Source organism: Macadamia integrifolia, chromosome 1, assembly GCF_013358625.1.
Source record: "Macadamia integrifolia cultivar HAES 741 chromosome 1, SCU_Mint_v3, whole genome shotgun sequence".
NCBI lineage: Eukaryota > Viridiplantae > Streptophyta > Magnoliopsida > Proteales > Proteaceae > Macadamia > Macadamia integrifolia.
Window position 1 is genome coordinate 15427154 of NC_056557.1, and position 10277 is coordinate 15437430.

A 10277-nucleotide genomic window follows, 5' to 3' on the forward strand; every position below is an offset into this window, starting at 1 on the left:
TCAGATTCTAACTTTAAAGTAGTAAACCATATAAACTTAGTATGATTGTCCACAAAAATAACAAAGTAACTATTCCCAAGAGAAGAAACTGTAGGGTGGGGCCCCCTCATACATCACTGAAAATTAAATTTAAAAAAGCACTCTGTGAACTGGTTTCACGAAGAGATAAGCAACTAGCCTTGCCCGTCTGACAGGCAAAACATAAAGAAGGAGGCTTCTAAAGACGATGAGCAAGACTCACAAAACAAAGGATGCGCTCATGAGGGTGACCAAAGTAGTGATGCCAGTGAGTGGAGGAGGAAGCAGCAGCTAAATTGACAGAAGGAGACTAGGGAACTTAATAAAACCCATTTCTACTTGGTCCAGTAAAGAGAATCTGCTTGGACACCAACTCCTTCACAAAGAAAAAGAAAGAGTGAAATTCAAATAATACATCACTATCACGACAAAATTGTTGAACAAATAATAAAGAACAAGTGAGTGAGGGAACATGTAAGACATTAGAAAGTGTAAAATAATGAGAAGGAGAAAGAATGGAAGCAGTGCCAATATGAGAGATAGGGAGGCCCTTACCATCACCAACATAAAGTTGGTTGTTACCTGTGTATGGATCATAAGTTGAGAAGGTGATTAGCTCAGGGGTAGCATGATGAGTGGCGCCAGTGTCTGGAATCCATAAAGTGGTGAGTGATTGCGGAGGGTAGGGTAAAGGATGAGAGGGGAGAGGGAGAGCGGTAGTGGCATAAGGTGTGGGGTAATGGTCAGCATGATAGGCTTGGGGTGGTGAGTTGGGGTGGTTGAAGGGATGGTTATGGTAGGGGTTAAGTAGTAGCGGAGACCTGGTAGAGGTTCCCGTATTCTGATGGCGATAATAGCAGGTGCCAGCTTGATGATTTATGTGACCGCATATGGTACAAGGGCTATGAGCAAAGGCATTGGAGTGACCAAAACCGCCTGCACGGACATGACAACTCCCCTGAGAGGAGTTGTTTTCAGGACCACCATTGAAGGGAGTTGGGGTGCCACGACCTTGTTGGCTAAGATTGGCTGAGGCATTAGTGGTTGCATCAATAATAGGAAGGCGAGAGTTAATGAGATTCTCGTGGCTCATTAGAAGTCCATACATATCATTGTAAGAGATAGGTTCTTTTTGCGCCATCATGATGGAGGAAAGAACCTTATAGTCAGTGCAAAGGGCCCTGAAGATATGAATGTTGAAGTCTTCCTGGGAAAGGTGTTTCCCGTTTACAGCTAATTCATCAAACGAAGACTTAGCTAAATGTAGGAACTGTGACAGTCTCATATAATTTCTGAACCAGATTTTGAAGAGAGACATTGATGAATAGAATCCTTGTGGTTGAAGGAGAGTTGAATGCGGCATGAAAAGCACCCCAGATTTTCTTGCTTGTGATCTGTCCAACTTCTAGTGATAAGGCCTCATCGGAGAGAGAGGCAATGAGGAGACTCATGATATGCATCTTGTTCACACCATGACTTGGCTTTGATTGGGTCCTAAGGGCAACGTAAGTCATCAATAACATAATCAAAGAGGCGTTGACCAAAGAGGTAAGACACAATATGGGTGCATCAAAACACATGATTCTTTAAGGTGACTTGAGAGATATGAGGTGATGAGCACTTGAGTGGGTGGTGGGAAGAGAGGTACTAGGGGCGAGTGTTGGATCGGCCATAGAAGAGGAGGGAGATGGTGTTTTAGGATTGGCCATGGGAGGGTGAGGATAGTGCACGAAATAAGGGAGAGAGAAGGAGGGCATGGGGTAGTGAGGATAGGGGGAGAGGGGTGCACAAAGTAAAAGATGGTTGGGAGTGATGTGTGGAGCTCAGTGGAGATAAAAAGCTCTTGATACCATGTTGATAAGTGAGATTGAATTATATTGTCATTGATTCATAACTGAAGTACAAGAGTCCTATATATGGAGATAGGAATCCATTGTTGGATGGAAACTCTATCTGATAGAAGAGATGTTTTGTACAAGGACTTTATTATCATATATAAGAGTTGCAGTCGAACTCTATATCACATGTGATAGATTTTGAATGTAGGACTGACACTTGTGTTAGGATAGGGTTTGTACACATATAGAAGTCTAGTCAATTAAGAGTCCTTGTGAGATTAGACTTTAGCGACTAAGTGAACTCCTACAATATAGAATAGAAGATACTGAGATAGATTGTAACTCTAACTGTGTTGATAACACATCATGAGAACCAAAATGGGGAAGAACCCACTTTTAAGTCTACTCGAAAAAATTTGAGATCACCATTGTTGTGCTTAAGGTGGGAGTAGATGATGTCAATTTTATTATAGGGGTTGTGGGTGTTAGGACTATTATGTGGGTTTAATTAATACCAATTGATCCATTGGGCCTAAGCAGTTGTAAACCTACTCTAATTAGGAAAATCCTAACTTAATCCATTGTGGGAGTGGAATAGGATTTTAGGATTCTATTATAAATAGAATATTGATGGTTCATGCAGTCATTATTTATATAACTCATTATTTTTGGAACAATACTTTCTCACAAGAGAAAGTGCACAAAAAGAAAAAACCCCAAAGTATGAGGTTGCAGAAGATATCAATAGAGATACTCTAAACACGTAGTTCTTCATCATTTTTGGTGAGGCAATCATTGATCTTGATTTAGGGACTCCATCCACGCTCAAGAGGTATGTGGTTAATCTCTTTTATGATTCACACTTGTATTTTAAATACCACGGGGTTGTTTATATGAATCTATGGAGTAAAATCCCCAACAATCGGTATCAAGGCCAACCTTATGGTACTAGAATCAAGAAAAATCAATTAAAAAATGATTTTATATAGGGTTTGGGTTTCAAATTCATGAAAATTTGTGAATTTCATATGCGATGGAAAGTAGGAGCTCCCTTTTGTCAAACCCTCAACCTCATCAAGTTTGTTCCATGATCAGGAAAATTCCTTTCCTATCTACTTCTCAAAAGGATAGCTAGGTTTGGGTCCTAACGCAGTCAGGGTACTTCTCTATGAAATCGGCTGGGGAAGGGATTCAGTATAAAATGGGTCTTGGCCCATGGCACTCTATCATATGGAAGAAAGGAATTTCTCCTTAGGCATCATTGTTGGGGTGGCGAGTGGTCCATGGGAGGCTCTCTACCAATGATCAGGTTATGGTGCGCAATGTGCCTTTTGTCTCTAGATGTTCCTTATGCCAGGTTGGCTATGAATCCCTTAATCATCTTATTTTGTATTGTAAAGCCTTTGAAATTATCTGGGTGGATATCCTTAAGATTTTTTATCTCAGTTGGTTAGGCTTCCTTTTTATCCAAGAACTGTTTTCATGGTGGAAATGAAAGGCATCCTCCTCTCCTCTTAAGTAGATCTGGTGTGCTTCTTGATCTATGGTTTATATCAGATCTGGCTTGAAAGAAATTGAAAACGTTATGAGAACTGTGAGAGACCACCAAACTTGGTGGTGAAGGTGGTGTTTGAGGATCTCAATTCCCTATCTTGTATCAACCCAGTGGCTGTTAAAACTATGAAAGCTTATAGATCTCAGCTTCTCTGAAGTTGGTAAAGTCTATTCCCAGAGAGGGATATAAAAGAGCTTACTTGGACTCGTCCTGTAAGTGGTTGCTGCAAAATTAATATCGATGGATGCTCTCTAGGAAACCCAGGATATGCAGGGATAAAAGGAGTTATTCGAAATCACTTGGGAGTTGCCTTACGTTGCTTCTCTATTTTTGAAGGAATCACCACTAGTTTCTGGGTGGAAATGAATGGAGTTTTTTATGCGATTAAGATTGTTGTGCAGCTGAACCTGAAATAGATTGAGATAGAATGTGACTCGAGAGTTGTAGTGTAGTGCATCAAGAAGAGTGTTATTCCTTGGGCGTTAAGACAAAATGGCTCTTTTATGTGAATTATCTAAATGGGATTCAATGGAATATTCATCATTATTTCCGTGAAATGAATATAGTTGTGGATGGTCTTGCAAAACATGCAGCGGCAACTTGAGCTTCAAACATTTGGGATGCTCCTCCGAGACTCTCGGTTAATGAAATGGAATGGGATGTGCAACGGGAAGGCCAAAATTTCGTTTCGTTTGATGCATAAGTTGAAATTCAGTGGTCAATTTTTTAAGTTGCTTTAGCATCATGATCTGTTGATGGCAATGCCAAAGGTGGAGTAGGGTACTAGGTGTGGTGTTTGTTTCCCAATTTTAGGCAGTATATTTTCTCTCATTTATAATATATTCTTTGCTGACCTTAAGCAAAAAATTAAATAAAAAAATACCACTTTAGGGTGTACACCCTTCACATGGGCTCTTATGCCCATCCAAATGCCAAAAAATCATATTAAAGAGTGAATATAGAGAAGTACTACCATATCCTCATTTAAGATATTAGCTTACTTCTTCATTCATCAAGCATAAAGTATGCAAACAATAAAATAAACTTATTTTTATTATTTACCATTTTCATACATAACCAGAATTAATTCTCTTATGAACCCCTAGTTTATTGGAACAGGACCCCTTCACTTCTTTATAAGATAAAATCAAAACCATAGGAAATTTATGATATTATTATTTTGTTGCAAACAAAGGAATATCCATGGCTTGCAGAAGGATTATTAATGCCTATATCTTATTTAGGTGAAGGATCAAACTGCAGAATAACCAGCAACATTGAAAGACCTCTGGTTATATCACCCAAGGTTGTTACCATAGCTAACTCCCAATATCTCACAATACTGCTTACAAAACCCTATACGATCAGCCACCCTGGCATCAGAACCTCTCCCACATTCAAGTCCTCCATTGATGATATTGGTAACACTCGATCTATAGCTGGGGAGACGACCCACGTCCTTGTCGACATTGTTTTGGTGTCCATCAGACGGTGATTCTATATATAGACAATGAGAGTCATTCAACTTCCACCGAAAGCAATGAAGAGAATTAAATACCCCTATGTGAGTGGTCCCACGGAAGTAAGAGAAGTCGAACTTAGAACCACATGCTTTCTGAGATGAAGATCTCTTACCAAATCGACTACCCCCTTGCGATTGAGGAGGAAAACTTTCCTCTACAACCTTATGTCCATTTAAGCATATGTGAATACTTATTAGCTAGTCCTTTCCTTTATAATTGTTCCTTGCTCATAACAATTCAGCAAGTGCACTCAAAACAAAAACAAGAAGGGAAAATGTTATTTAATTTGAAACTGAAAAAAAAAAAAAAAAAAAAAAAAAAAAAAAAAAAAAAAAAAAAAAAAACATTATCAAAATAAAATCCAACATAGGAGAACAATAAAATCCATAAAAGAAATCTTTATTTTGCTGTCCAACAGAGGACTTGCATGCAGAAGGATTAGTGCCGAAACTGACCCAATCTTTATTGCAGGGCAAGATCAAGCCTTAGACTGAACATCATGGACCGAAATGCTTTTGGTCGTAGCAGTCAAGGTTCTCACCATAGATAACTCCAAATTTGTCACAGTAAAACTTATAAAATCCAATACGATCAGCCACCCTGTCATCCTTAGGTCTCCCACATTCATTTCCTCCATTGATGATATTGGTAATGACTCCATAGCCAGCAATGTCACCACTGCTTGGCCTCCATTGGTTGGTGATAACTTGTGGCATGATGGTTTTGAATATTGGGGTGTCATCTAGAACCACAATGCTACCTTGAATGAAATGATTGGGTCAGTTTCTACAACGTCAGGATTGTTGACGAGGTCCTCTCTTATGAATTTTCCAGCTCCTTCCTAGTTGTAGTGGCTGAAAATTCAAAGTCATATATAACCATATAATTCTCATTAATTCCATTTGCTATTTATTATGCAAGTAATTCATTAGCAAGCTACACATGTATTAAATCAAAAAAATATTAACTATAAAACAAAGACCTCCCAAGTTGGGCTAGCTTAATTTAAATAAAAAATAAACAAAGTAAAGAAAGGATAAAGTGATATTATGGTACGTACTAACAAAGCTGGATGGGTCCACGCTCGTAATACGTTTTTACCAGCAGGACTCCTCCGTTTACAAGAATCACAACAATCAGGAAGAGGCCCATTGCTATGCTTCTTGATATAGTAATATCCCCAAGTGTATTGGCCACCAGGTGCATTGGCATATCCCGCTACACAATGGAAAAACAAATAATGATATTTAATTAGCCAATGCGAGTGAGTCCGGATCAGGTCACCATGGGAGAGGAGTTACTCTCCCGGATCTCACCACTCAAGGGGTATTCAGACTATGAATAAGAGCAAATAATTCACCTAACTCCTGGTCTAATATTTCATAGAATGATTCCATCGCTTAAGTGGTATCTAGACCATGAGGCAGAACAACGATTCATGGTCTAATATCCCATAAATAATGGGATCCTATGTGAAAAGATCACCACATGGGGAGACGATTCAGACTCAATGTAAGCCTATAATCATAAAATTGACTTCAACAAACCTGTTGTTTCATGGGAAGTTTGAGCGAAAAAAGCAGCAATCTTTCTCTTACGAATGTCTTTTTCCCCAATCATTCCAAAATCAGGAAAGATTTTCGTGGCAGCAATGAAAGCATTGTAGGTGTAGAACTTATTTCGATTAACAAGGATTTCTTCAAAGCGGGATCTGGGGTTAAGAGAGCTAATATCACCACCACCGAGGCTTCCCATGTTTTTGAATTAGTGTCTAGGGCAATGGCAAAGGGTGTATTTATAGGGCAAAAGAGTGTTAGACTGGGGTAGGCAAAACTAAGTTGGGAGCAGCCGCATAGAATATTCGGATATGTACCATAAGAACAAAAATGAAAACATTATTTTATTTTCTGTTAACAAACAAGCAACCCTTTGAATCTGTTTAAATTTATGGTTTAGACCCAAGGGTAAACTCCAATTATACATAATCACATCTATATATCTAACACGTATAATAGATAAGTTGTGGGAAGACGCAGAATTGAAGACGTTTGATAAAACACAATGCCTTAAGACCAGAAAAAAAAAAAATACACCCAATGTGTAAATTACAGGTCGGATGATATTTGTAAAATTTTTGGTGTAAAAATTTTAATATAAATTTCTACACGTAAATTTTATGTGTAAATTTTTTTATTGAAACAAATGGAACCAAAATCATTTCTTTCTTCTCTACTACTTTGTTGGTATAATCTTCAGCTCTTTTCCACATCTTTTGCTTTCTAATTTTCTTTTCTTTTCTTTTGGTTCCAATGAGTATGTGATTACGTTGTCTCTTGCACTAGAGTGTGTGATTTCAAAGAAGAAATGGTTGGGTGACTTGGTCAGTTGCAACAAGATCAAGATTGTTGATGAGGTCCACCCCCTATAGCTCCTCCTGCTTGGCCGTAGTTGTTGCTAAAATTTCAACAAAAATTTCAAAGTCGTAGCCATTTTTCATTAATATCATTTGCATGAATTAGACATCATCATCATTATTCATTCTTAAAAATAATTCTAAAAGCTTAAATCTTTAAGGCTATGTTTGTAGTCAAGAGAAGAAAATAAAAGAAAAAAGAATCTAGAAAAGAAAAGAAAAGAAAATAAATGGTGAGAAAATAAAAAGAGTATGTATGTTTGGTTATCAAGAGAAGAAAAGAAAATAAAAGAAAAAAATTAAAAAAAAATTGAATTTTAAGAAAGAGATAGACACATAGGAAATCATTATGTAATCATTCATTTTTTGTCTTATTATGTTTTCATATTTTCTCATATTTTCTTGTGTTTTTACAAGAAAATTTTGGGGGAGCAAAAGAAAATTTCAAAATTCCCAAGGGGAATTTTGAATTTGAAAAGAGGAATCTTCTCATGGGTGAAGATATACCAAGTGCAAAGAAAAATTCTTAACCTAAGGAAAAAAGAAAACAAAAATAGTACTTTTTTCTTTTCTTTTCTTTTCTTCTCTTGGCTACCAAACGCAACCTAAAGGTAATATGATTAATATATAAGTATATAAAATCCAGATCCCAAGACTTTACTAAGGCCCGGAATTGCATGGCCGCAAGCCAAAAAATCCCAGCTCTACCCTACAGGTTGAAAATCACAACCTACGCACTATCCGAGTTCATGCATGGCAGACTTAGGTTTACACCGCGAAACTTACACCCTCACTCTAAATGAAGTATCATCCATAGATACTATAGAGGGTTATGTCATAGGTAGAATTGGTCATTAGCACTTCGGCTGTTCTATTTAAATATTTGTAAGATTTTTTTTTTTTTTTTTTTTTTGCTAATGGTCGGCAAAAGAATATTACTAAGTTTTACACAAGTTAGAATCCACTAAGCCCGGTTCAATCTTTACATTCCGAGTCTCTGATATAGTGTTATAGATGTATCAGAAAAAACAAAAAAAGATAGTGAGACATAGTAGCCCAAATAAATTATTCAGCCGTTCTTTTTAAATATTACCAAGGTCTAGGTTAGACGCATTTTAGAACAGATGTTTGGGCATAAGAACGCATGATCAGGTAGACTATTTTTTCTTTATTTTTCTATTAATTTTTTTTTTTTTTTCCTAAGGGGGTGGGGATTGAAGGAAGCTTTTGTGCTCACATCGTGATCATTATAAACCAAAGACCTTCCAAGTTGAGTTAGCTGTAATTTTTAATATAAACACTGAAACAACATATAGACACTCTCCACTCAATCGTGGGGATTTTTCATACTCATTGATGTGACCAACTTGATATGGTGTCTACTAAAGCATTTCTTCTCTAGCTCAGCAATTATTGAGGAAGCTAGCTGCCATTCCCTTAGGCCCCAAGCTATACTTCTGACATTGACCAACTTTATATGGTGTCTACTAAGCATGTCTTCTCTAGCGCAACAATTATTGAGGAAGCTAGAGCCTAAGGGGGTGTTTGGTTCGATAAGTCAAATGGTATATGTATCAGATATGGATGTCAATCTTTTGATGGATATTCTTCTGAATTGTGTTTCTTGTTAAAAAAATCATTTGGTTGCCTTGAGTCTGATACATGTTTCTTTCCTGAAAATTGTTTGGTTACTCTAAATCTGTATAGTGATTGTTACTGTAAAATTGTTTGGTTATCCTAAATCTGTGTAGTGATTCTCACTGTAAAACTGTTTGGTTGCCCTAATCATGTGTGGTGATTCTTCCTATTAAATTGTTTAGTTAAACATAAGAGTGGTGAAGTGAAAAACTATAATCTTTTTTATTATTTTTTATTTATTTCTAAAATTTATATTTTTAAATAATTTAAAAGTGATTGATTTATCTTAAAAAAATATATGGTTTTTCCATTAAAAAAAAAAAATCACCCCACAATTTTGCATTGAAGCATAATTTGTAGTATGGCTCAAATTATGTATTCAGGAGGAAAAAAAAATCGTAGATGCTATCAGGAGGACTGATCTCTGGCTTAGATCCAACTACGCCTCATTCTCTATCAATCGGAGGGCCCCCGTGGTGGATTTTGGGAGATGAAAACAAACAAATCCTAGAGTCGAAGGAGTTCAGATAAACAGATTTCCTCACAGTAGAATAAGATGGGGAGATGACGATTGGGTCAGGGTTTGGCTGACAGAAAAGAGAGAGTGAAGAGGTTGCGAGGCTCTGGCGTGAGAAGATGGAGGGTGTTGGCCGAGGGTGAATATGGAGGTTCACCCATGTGCTGTGCTGTGCTGCATTAAATAATTGCATAGGCGAGGGAGCCCTCGTCCACTTGAGATGTTGGGGTCAGTCAGTAATCAGTATAGGCACTAACTTCAACAGAACCAAGTGAGTCAATACAACATGGAAACTCTTTTTGCTAGACTTCATTTTAGACATCACAAGTAATCTCAAACTCCGTCCCACCCATCGCCATTATCTGGGTGAGAAGAATAGATTCCCCACACACACATACACCAATCTCCACCGTCCATGTTTCAACAACATGCATGTTTTTTGAATGCATAATATTTATAGTCTCATCTTTACAATCCCACACACCAAACAGAGATCTTGTTGATAAAGAGAGTGTATTGCGCGTGGAGCATTGAATGAGGTAAAATGTGAACCCCGTTTCCTTGAATGAGAAAAATGTTTTATACAAGCTACAGTTTCTAAATGAGCATGTACATTTTTCCTCCCAGTTTTTCTTTTCATTGTTTTTTTTTTCCCCTTCCAATTGAACAGAAGCCTTGCTGTGTTTTACAAGAGATGATTGCACCAACTTTCCAATGAGATATATATATATATATATATATATATATATATATAAAGAGGAGATTTTACACAAGC

At 37.3% G+C, this 10277-nt stretch overlaps 1 pseudogene; it reads right to left on the reverse strand.

The window, feature by feature from the left end:
• Positions 1 to 5431: 5431 nt before the first annotated feature.
• LOC122068347 lies at positions 5432 to 6689 on the reverse strand (annotated as a pseudogene).
• Between the last annotated feature and the right edge of the window lie 3588 nt (positions 6690 to 10277).